Source organism: Callorhinchus milii, unplaced genomic scaffold (genome assembly GCF_018977255.1).
Source record: "Callorhinchus milii isolate IMCB2004 unplaced genomic scaffold, IMCB_Cmil_1.0 Scaffold3, whole genome shotgun sequence".
Lineage (NCBI taxonomy): Eukaryota > Metazoa > Chordata > Chondrichthyes > Chimaeriformes > Callorhinchidae > Callorhinchus > Callorhinchus milii.
Window position 1 is genome coordinate 87,320,040 of NW_024704744.1, and position 11,845 is coordinate 87,331,884.

An 11,845-nucleotide genomic window follows, 5' to 3' on the forward strand; every position below is an offset into this window, starting at 1 on the left:
AACACACTGTAAAGTGAATTGACTGTATATTTATGGGCAAACGCGGCAGCCAATTGCGCACAGCAATGTCCCACAAACAGTCGTAGATTGAAAATGACCAATTTATTATTGTTTTTGGTTGTTGTTGCAGTACACAGTTAAAGCAGCAAAGGGTCATTGATGTGACTGGTCGCCATGCAAAAGAGATGGACGCCCAGCTTTAAATGATCGCACCTCAAAACGCATCTTCATTAGTGACATTTATATGGCTTATTAGAGGGCGATCAAGGGTAAAGTTCAAAACCCAAGTAGTTTGACCGAGCACTTTTGGGTCTGGTAGGAGAGAGTCGAGAGTTATGCAAGTGGCTCATTACCCTGAAAAATCATTCTACAAGAGTCTTAAATACCACATGGCATTAAAAGCGCACCAGGGTGTTTGTTAGTACTACCCATTAACCCGCAGGTGTGCTCAGCCATATAATCTCTTCAAAGACCAGTCTCAAATGTTTCTGTTACTTAAAAATGGATTATAGGGATTAAAGAAAACACAGGAGACTTGATTGACTGCAAGAAAGATCAGAGTCAACAGTTTGACAGTGTTTTGTTTAAGTAACGGAGAAAACAAAAATTACAGCTAGTAAGAACAGATTGAAAAATAAGTGAGCTCTCTCATGATACCACTTGATAGGGGGTGCTTTTCTCATGTGGAGCCAGTGCTGCTGTGTTGAATACAATACTTTTAAGACTTGCTGCTTGCTGAATTACCAGAGAATGATGATTGGGTAAAATATGCGTAGTTTCAAAACTATTGCTGGAGCTCATTGCCATACATATTTTTAGTTGTGCGATGCCGCAAACCTAACCCAACGGTTTCTTATAAGCATTTTGATATTTGATTTTGATTTTGTTTTTGATTTTGATTTGATTCTGTATTTGATTTTGATACAGCACTTTGGGATGTCCTCCCAATGTGAAAGGCGCTCTATAAATGTAATTTTGTTGTTGTTGTTGATATTGATTTTTTAAAAAAAATTATTTAATCAATATGAGAATGATTGTCATTAAGAGACTGGAAGTTGATGGTCTGACATGCACAATGTGTGAATGTGTGCTTCAACTAAGCAATAGAATTATTCAGTTTGTGATTACAGCAAGGTATTAACTGCTGTAATATTAAAGGGAATGAATTTTTACTGACATCTGATAAGACTAGTTGCCTCTTGTTGTTTGCAGTTTGGACCAGTCACTACATTTTCAAAAGAAAGTATTCATTCATAAGGTATTCGTAAAGGAAGAAGGTCAAATGAAAATATATTCCACAACACCAGTTTGTAGAGGCACAAGTGGAACCTATGATCTGTTAACTAACACTGGTCTAAACTACAAATAAACAGTCACTAGACTTAATAGCAATTTGAGATGTTTAGACATCATAGGTTCTTTGTCAAATGCAAGGACTGTTAATACATTATTACTAGATCATTGAAAAACTTAAATTAACAACTTGTTCCAAAGCTGGAATCCTTCATTCTCTTGCCCTCCCATTTCCCACACATCCCCGCCACAGTAGTTAGGTCTGAAGCTGGCAGTGATACAGACTTCTTACTTCAACTCTAACATTTCTGTTCTGCAGTACCAGCTAGAGTTAACTCAGCAAGAAGTCAGAGTTGGTTTGAAGATGTACATTAACGTGTGATGTGCCTCACCCCTTGGAACTCCCACTCTCAAACCCTCCATTTCACCATCCTGGTTCTCCATCTATCTTCAAAAAACACCTATTAGCCTGGTTCTTTGACCGTGCTTACATTCATCTCCCTTCCTCCATCACTCCCCCTCATCAGTGGATGGCACCATCTCTGTAAACTGCCCCGAGACGTCATTCTACGTGAAGGGTTCTAAATAAATATGGGTTGTTGTTAAGGAATCGGCATTTTCATGCACTTGTGATTCCTGAACGTGCTCTTGCCTTTAAGATGTGAAGTCTGTGTGCTGTGTTCTTCAGAAGTCGTAACATTTTAAACTTTGTTTTTTAATGGCTTATGTTATCCAGGTTTTTTTTGTAGTTTTGGCTTCTGATGTGTTTGCGGATTCATGAGGATTGTGGCTTGCTGCCAATCCATATTTGTATTTGATTATGTATTACATTCAGGTTCACGTGCAAACCAAATTCCTGAGACAAGAAAGAAGGGGGGAAAAGTGCTGCTATTTAAAATGCTTTGACTTCTTAGCTGTGCTTGAAAAGGGAATGTTTGCATTGAAGCAATAAGTCTAAAAGGAAGGACACATAATTAGGAATAATAGTCCATTTTCTTCACGCTGTGCAAAGGCTCCAGTTTGTTGGAATTTGAAAATAATGTGGCCGTGATTTCAATTTTTAACATTACTGGGTGTCTCAGTCCTAATCTCCACCCCAATAACTCAATGGTTTACTGCTTCACACTGCAGTGTTGAGAGGTCATTGTAATTTAACTTTAGAGGCTACTATCCAGTGTGTGTGTGAGATGAATTTCTTCGGTGTTCAGCTGACACATTGTGAACGCCACTGAATTGGAGAAGGCCAATTCATTTTATTTTTTGTGTTCATTATCACCATGTAAAATACACAGTCACTGCACTTTACTGCACTGCACTTGAGATGTCTTCCTGTTGTTAAAAGCGTTGAGCTGAAGACTACAAAAATAAATCCTGCTGCAAATTATTTGTGTGTGAAACTCAAAGGACAGGTAGTTGAGGCCAGGATGCTGGACTCATTTAAAATAAATTGCTGTAACAGGAGGAATTTAGGGTGGGTGTTCTGGAGGGATGAGAACAAATGGGCTGAAGGGCCTAAGTCATTCAAAACTCTCCTGTAATTTTGTGCTGTGCAGTAAAGGGTACAGAGAGCAGGCACATGGGATTAGATTAGTTGATTTATGTGGAGAAAAGCACAAGAGCCAATTTGATGGGGCTAATAGTCTATTATTTCTATGTAGTAACATTGTACAATTACATCAGCAAGGCCTGGACATGAGGCAGATATGCTGGTCAGTGTTACCTTGAACTTAAGGTATTGAGGACTGTATGTGTGACCAAAGTGTCACAGCCAGTTCAGACCTAGGGAAAAAGTCTTCTTGGACGATATTTACATGTACAGCATGGAAACAGGTCATTCGGTTCAACTCGTCCGTGCCAGTGTTTATACTCCACATGAGTCTCCACCCGTACTCCCACCCACACAATTCTATTCCCTTCTCCTTCATGTGTATAACTAACTTACTCTTAAATGCATCTAGACCATTTGATTCAAACATTGTTTCGAGAAGTGAGTTCCATATTCCCATTATCTTCTGCTTGAAGTAAATTCTCTTTTAGATTCCCTTGTTGCTATCTTATGGAATCTTATATTTCTAAATGTGATGCTCATTTCCCCATGGCAAGCTACAGTATGTGGGAACAGACAAACAGAGGGTACACTTGCTATCTTGGCTACGTGTACCATGATGATTACCAATCTTTTGTAGTACAGTTTTCCATCTCTGAGATGCTACCCTGCATGAGGGGTGCTAAATAAATGCAAGTTGTTGTTGTCATTGTTGCTGAAACCCCCTTGGGATATGAACCCAGAATCTCTTGGTCCAACAGCAACAACTTACATCTTTATAACATCCTTCATGCAGGATAATGTCTCTGAGCACTGTGCAGTAGTGAAGTGTATGCCATGCAAGAGAGAGGGGAAGTGATTATATAGTAGGGCTAACAAGCTGAGCACTTATAAAATAAAAACACGCTAAATAAATAAAAACACGCAGGAATGTTGCCGGCATGAACTGAACAATGCTGAGATGCTTCTTGAAGGAATTAGTTGCGCAGATTATGTTTTAAGGATTTTGAACCCATTTCAAAATGATTCTTGCAAACGGTCCCAGTTTCCGTACAAGAGATTGATCCCAATTCAGCCCCAAGAATTTAGTTTCAGGCAGCAGGTTCGTAAGTAAGTACTGGATCAGAAAGGCTGCATGGACCAAATTGATTTCAAGTGATTCCTTTTCACTTATGGTTATTCATAGTCAAAATGCCAACTGGCAGCAAACACTCAGTGGGTGCACTGACTATGTACGACACGCCATTTCCCCCACATATCCAGTGTATTTTTCCATGCATTAGGTGAATACCTACATGCAACACTGCTTTCAGGCTCAGCCATACTGATGGATATTCATTTCCGCCCAGTGTCATGCTACGTTTTATGGATATAATGGTTATGTCAGGAGATGTTTTCAATATATTTCAATCTCTATTTTTAGCTTGTTTTTCTTTGCTTTGGGTTTGATGGCACCACTTGCACTTCCTTGGAAAGTAACCTGCTTCTGGTTCTTCTGTCAATTCCACAGCATAATTCAGTACAGGGAGGCGCTAGGACTTAGGAGCTGCTGGGGAAGATGGGGAAAGGTTGGGGGGGGAAAGCAGTGGCCAATATGGAGAGCTGTTCCCCCACAAAGCAATTGTCAAGAAGACAAAAGAGATGGAGTGTGTGCGAGAGTGAATGAGTGAGACAAGAGAGGGAAAGTGCCACCTGATTTCCATTTGAGAGCCCACGAACAGAGCATAGTGACTTTAAAGCTGTCCCATTATGAGTCATAGGAAATAGTAAATATCAATCCTTGCATTTGCTACCGCACCTTATCATGTTGGCAAAATATCTCAAAACACTTCACAGGGCTTCATCGTTTTAAAGGGTGGTGACAATCTTCTTGTAGGTGAACATAGAAAAGACTTAAGCTTATTTGTTCTCTGGCCTTTTATTCATACTTTGCTAAGTTTTGGAAATCAAATGAACCATGTTGTAAATATCACAAATCGGACAGCTTCTGATAGACACAAAACCGTCACAATTAGCACTTAACAATAATAATAATCATCCTTACATTTCATAGAGTCTTTTATGCCGGTAGGATGTCTCAAAGTACTTCACAGGATATACTGTAAAGTTTGATGACTGTATTTGTTAGCAAATGTGATACAACAATGTCCCACAAACAGCCATCTATTTGGGGGACTGTTGGCCAGGACCGAGAGAAATTCCCTTCTCTTTTTGAATAGTGCCATGTGATCTTTAACAACCACATGAACCACAGATGGGGTTTTGGTTTAACGTCTCATGCGAAGGATGGCACCTTCAAAAATGCAGCACTGCTTTGGAGTCCTAGCCTAGATTCAAAAACCCGACATGGATGCCTCTTTATCTCGGAGCTAGGCTGACACACTTTCCATTGCATTTGCAAATATCGCAAATTAGACCCCAGAGAGACAAAAATAAATATTGTAATGGGAGAGGAGACAGGAAAGGAGTACACAAAAGCAAAGAATGGCTTATCAAACAGCAGGCATATTTCTTCTAGCCTGTTAAGGAGTGTGACAGGGATGGTACAATCATTCCTCAGATATGGGAAGTTGACAAACCCAAATCCCTGGACTCTCTTAACCCTTTGAGAGCTGCCGAAGTATTTGGTCTCATTTAAAAAATCTGAAAGGATCAGAATGTTCCAGCATATTATTCAGAAAAGATCATGGAAGGGAGAAGGTGGGATGGGGGGGGGAGGGTTGTCCTAACCATTTATTGACATGTGACTCTATCTGATATCTGTTGAATAACGCATGCATACAATCCATGAATTTTCCTGGCACTTGGTAGCTGCTGAATGCCACTGACGTTATTTGTTATGATACCAAATAGTTCTCTCAAAGCAGAGGCCATTCTGTTGTCGTGATGCCCGAATACAATCTCTATTAGAAAATAAATTGCCTTATTTGGTAGAGAAGTTAATCACTTCTTTTATTTGTGGATTTTCTTCATACTCAATCATATCACCAATTATCTACACATGTATTTGTTTACACAAGAAAATTATGGTTCAGGAGAAAGCTCCAAATAGCCGAGAGGAACACTTCCCCTTGGAATGTAAATAGAATTATAAAGGCAATAACAGCTCTCTTAAGGTAAAGCAACCAGATTGTGAAACTTGCATACCAAAGATTTGCTATTGGGTTTCCATTTATGCTGGGAGAAAGCTGGATCATTTCCAGTGCCACCACCAAGGTGTGGGCAAGATGCAGAATCATGAGAGACAACAATGTTATTGGAGTCACGATGGAGAAAGCATGAATGGTTCATACGTGGAGTCCTTTAGCCTGGTGGTTAGAGCACTCACCTCGCAAGCGAGATGACCTGGGTTCGATTCCCAATCAGGGCGAAAGGTTGGGCAAGTTTCCTTACTCCACACACCACAGTTTACCTAGCAGTAAGTAGCAACCCAGTTGTTCATCAATTGGCAAATCACTTTTCCAATGTATTAATCCCTTCAAAAACAAATAATAATAATTTGGACACTCAATCCATGACGGTTTGTGGGACACTACTGTGAACAATTGGCTGCTACGTTTTGCCCACAAAATATACAGTCTATTGACTTTACAATATTTTCTGTGAAGCGCTTTGAGACGTCTCGAAGACATGATAAGGCCCTACATCAAATGCAAGGATTCTCATAGTCTATTATTATTCTGTTTTAGGGAAGAGCAGGGAAGTGAAGTTATACTGTGCAGTTAGCAATGATGTCAGGCACATCGAAGCACACTCTGTAGTGTGATGATGGCTTTGCTAAGTATGATCCAGGTTTAAACAACAACAACTTGCATTTATATAGCGGCCCTCATACAGGGTAGTGTCCCAGATCGCTTGACAGTGACGGAGCATGTCCCCGAGTCAGGGGGGAGGTGAGTGGGAAAGTTGATTGTAAGCATGGTAACCAAGCAGGAGAGGCAGACTCGCGTAGCTTAGCTTCTCGCGCTTGCACCACATCTACAATCCATATGAAACAAACCTTTGCAGCATATGCTATAAGTTTAATAAGTTCTTGGGTGGTCTAATAACCCACGATCAAGATTTTTAACAGCTATTTTACTAATGTTAAGATTTAACTCTAGAGTTCCAGGCTCCACTTTACCTGACCTCCATGCAGGTTGAGAGCAATGCACAACAGACAGTGAACCGGCAATCTGCTGACTTCCCCCACCTCTGTATTTGCTGCAACTCATCCAACCATTGGTACTGATATCATTACCCTTGTAAAGCCATTTAACATTATGATTGAAGTTAACAGGTTGCGTTGTGCAACATTTCAAAAGGAACATGTTTTGAAAACCATTGTAAATGTCACCCCACTATTCCTTTTCAAAGGTATTGGAATATGACTAATTTCTATTATTGCACGCACCTTTAAATTGTCTACACAAAGTGAAATAACACACTGTTTTCAACTGCACATTGAAATATGTGGGTGAGAGGTGCTGCACTTTGCACCCATGACCTGTAGCTCAGTGGTTAGGCATTCACCTTGCAAGCAAAGGACCAAAGTTCAATTCTCGGTAGGGTGAAAGTTTGGGCAAATTTCCTTACTCCACACGCCACAGTTTACCTAGCAGTAAGTAGGAACCCAATTGTTATTCAATTGGTAGATCGCTTTTCGGGACTAATAATTCCTTCAAAAAAAATAATAAATTGGTCACTCAATCCACGATTGTTTGTAGGACACTGCTGTGAGCAATTGATTGCCACGTTTTGCCAACAAAATATATTCAATTCAATTTACAGTATGTTCTATGAAGCGCTTTGAGACTTCTCGAAGATGTGAAGAGGTGCTGTATCAAATGCAAGGATTATTATGACCTTACACACTGCTGACTTACCGTGCTGACAAAGGGAGCACCAAGTGGTGTGTGACATGTCACCATTATAGGGTTGTGTGGAGAGGAGGGAGGATCAATATTGCAGGCAGAGATATCATTGGGCTATTTTCTTGTATCTACCCCTCTGAGAGAGAAAGAGAGAGATAAACCGACAGTCAGACAGACAGAGGGAAAGAGAGAGAGAGAAAAAGAATGAACGAAAGAAAGCAAGAAAGAAAGAAATAACTTGGGGGGAAAACACAGAGGAGTGCGTGCTTAACAAAACTGTTTCCAGTAGAGGAGAGCCAGAAATATAAATTGGGCTATATTTCCAGAAATTCAAAAGCAGCTTTGTACTTCTCTGACTAAAATACCTGAAAATATTAGTATTAAAAAAGCCAATGTGACCACAAAATGTTCCAGACTCTTTAGAGATGTCTGAATGACAAGCTATTCTCATACTTCTGGGATTTCAAGGCAGTGAAATGATTAGCAGAATGGACTGCTCGACCCTGTAACTAGGAGAAACCCCAGGCTAATGAAGCCTATTTGCTGGGAAAGCTCCTGGATTTGATAGGATTAAAGAATTAGAGTCATCGAGCATTTCTGAAGAGCTTGTGAATAAAGTCAGCAGCTGGTCACAACATTTTTTCTCCACCACCATCCCGTACCCCTTCAAATTCACTGCCATCCTTCCTTGTGTCTTGGTATCATTTAAATGCTGGATCCTTTGTAATTTGTTGCTACATGATTAAGAGACGTGGGTGGTAAGCAGGGCCTCCTTGGAATTGAATTGGCTCCAAGGTGACATGTTTGGTAAGTCCTCTGTGGCGGTCTCGATAGTCTAGTTCCCGAGCCAGGCAAGTTTGCAGTACTCCAGGGCACTGCTGATGACAGCCCAACCAGCTTGGCTCTCGGCAAGACTTGGAAGAGCAAACCAGTCACTAGGGAGTAGGGATTCTTCCCACTCACCACCCATTAATCCTGCAAGCCAAAGCCCTAATAGGTAGGCTGGTTTAACTGGACTCACAGCAGGAAAGCTTGCCAGGCAGTGTTTTCAATGACAAGCTATGTGGTTTAGTTGGTTAGACTCCAGCAGTACCTCAGTGAACACTCTGTGGTCCCCAAGCCTTGGCTGTTGCCAACCTGTGCCTAATATTCTCTGGAAATAGGTAAACAAGAGAGTGCACATTCCATTCTAATAAATATCTTGGAAATTTCCATGTATAGGAAAGTTCTGAAGTTCCCATAACCATATTACAGTCCTTGCATTTGGTATGGTGCCTTATCATGTCAGAAAGTTGTCTCCAAGCACTTCACAGGATTTATTGTGAAATGGAGTGACTGTATTTGTACGTAAACGCAGTAGAACAATTTCAGACAGCAATGTCCCACAATGGAGCCTTGAAATGATTGACCAATTTTATCTGGGGGATAATTGGACCCAGAGATTCTTCCGGAGTTTCTTCTAGTATACTGGCCAACAATTGGTCACACTCCATGGCTGTCTGTGGGACATTGCTATTCAATAATAACAACAACAACAAATTACACTTGTATAGTGCCTTCAAGTTGGAAAGACATCCCAGTGTGCGATGCAGAATTGGCTGCTGCGTTTCACCACAAAATACAGTCAAATCCATGTTGTATTATTATATCCTGTGAAGCACTTTGGGACGTCTCAAAGATGTGATAAAGCACTATATGAAATGCAAGAATTATTATTGTATTATTGTCAAGTCTCAACATTTCTATTAAGGGGACCATACTTTCATGGGAAAAAAAGGTTAGCAAACATTATTTGGAGCAGGAAAAGAGCCTGAGGGAAATGTGTGTCAATTCATGAGCAACTGAAAAGAAAATGTAGTTCAAGGCAATTTATGTTATTGAGTGTTTATAAAAGTCTATCAAATAATTCTCCAGAGACACTGTCCCCTTAAGAAGCTAGATCGGGATCCAATAAGCAGCAGTTCCTGTTAAGGATTCTGAGTGGGGACATTTACTGACATCATAAAATAGGGTTTTGTATGATGCGGTTCTGCTCCGCTAATGTTGTGCTTTTTTGCAGTGAGTTTCTATTCATTCCCAGGAGAGTTCAAGGTGGGGTAGAGTACAGCAACCAGAAACACAAATTGCCCTGGAAGCCAGTTGCAGAGTTTATGTTCAGAGGGTACTTTCAGCTAATCAAATTATAATAGGATTGTTGCAGTACTAGCAAGAACATATATATTTCTTCACTCCCTTATACTCTTAAGCATGATAATGGGTTTACGCTTGGGTCAGACACCCAGCTAACCCCCCAAAAATTACTGCCTTATTGCATCTCAACAGCTAACAGTAATTACTCTTAAATGTAGCAACTGCATTTTGCGACAAAGGCCATTTTGTGCACAACAAGGTCTCACAGCATTGGGTGACCACCTGTTCCTGATTTCTGGGGACAGTCCCCGGAACAGGTATTGTGTTCCTGGCCAAATTTGTCCTGTCTTGAGTTCAGCAACAATCTAAACAAGAACAATGATTCTAAAATGGATAATAATAATAATAACAATCCTTGCATTTGATATAGTGCCTATTTTCAGGTGGGTGTGAAAGATCCCATGGCACTGTTCGAAAAGGCATTAACTTGTCAAACATATCCATGGATGTTTGTGGGACCTGGCAAATGGCTTACCTACAACTTGTTTTCAAAAATAATCACCCCACTTGACAGTAATTACCTGGGAAGCACTCATATAATAATAATAATAATAATCCTCGCATTTGATATAGCGCCTTATCACATCTTCAAGATGTCTCAAAGTGCTTCATAGAATATACTGTAAAATGAATTGACTGTATATTTTATGGGAGAAAATAATTGGAAACACACATCAGAGAAATACAGCCATTAATCCAACAGGCTTCTCCAGTATGGCCAGCATCAGGAATTATGGCGAGTTCAATTGTTTTTATACATGAGTCCTTGGATTTGGTTTACAAAATATGGTCACCCTACCCTAGCAAGACCTGACAAACAGCCGTGAGGTGAATAACCATTTAATCTGAAGATACAAGGTGATCCTATCTTCTCTTTCACAATAGTCTCATGATCAGCTGGACGGGAGCTCAGTTTAACATCGCAATCGCAACTTCCAACAATGCAGCACTCCCCACCCACCCCCCTCTTTCCCAGTACTGCATTGAAGTGTTTTCCTGGACTATGGGCTCAAGGCCTAATTTGGGGCTTGAACCCATAATCTTCTGACTCGGAGGCAGATATGTTACAGATTTAGCCAAGCTAAATTCAACAGAATTGGTGTGAATTGATTCAGGAGCTGCTCAGTTTAAAAGACCTCAGGTGATACACTGAATTGTGTCCGTCTCTTTAATAACGTTACGGAACTAGCACCCATTATTGGAGCCCTTCACATCACTTTTTCACAAGTGTAGAACTCTCCTCAGCCCCCAGCCAATGCAATTAGGAGCAGGAAATATAAATCAGGCTTCCCACTCCTAATCGCTTTGCTGCTGGAAGTGAAATTGCTATGTTCAGCAGTACAAACTGGGCATGAACCAGGCAACGATTTAATATTGGTTCAGCATGTATACTGAGGAGGTGGAGGAGGAGTAGGAGGAGGATGGGGGAGGGGAAATCCAGTGTGCCCAGGGCATCTGAGGCGAACTGTATCACACCAATAGCACTAGCCACAGCACGCGAGATGTGAACCCACACCCTTTAAAGATCTTTGGGGTGAAAATTAAACTATTGGCTCGCAGAGCACAGCACTGGAATGTCAGATAGTGGGACAACATCTTAGCTTCACTATTCTGAGAAAAGCTGGTATCTCACCAATCAGCACTTGATAGCACTCTCACCTCTGAGTCAGAAGGTTATGGATTCAAGTTGCACAAGTGGACTTTGAGTTCATTGCTTTGGCTAACAATCCAGTGCAGTGTTGGTGAAATGCTGCCTTGTCAGAGCTGCCATTCTTCAGATGAGAAGATGAACCAAGATCCTGCTGCTTGTTCATCCATGGCACTATTTGAAAAGAGAAGGTAGATTGCCCCAGTATCCTGGCCGCTGAAAAAATTGGTCATGAACTTCATGGCTGTTTGTGGGACATTGCTGAGCACAAACTTTCCTGCCGCTATCGCTTACAAATGCACAGTCACAACACAA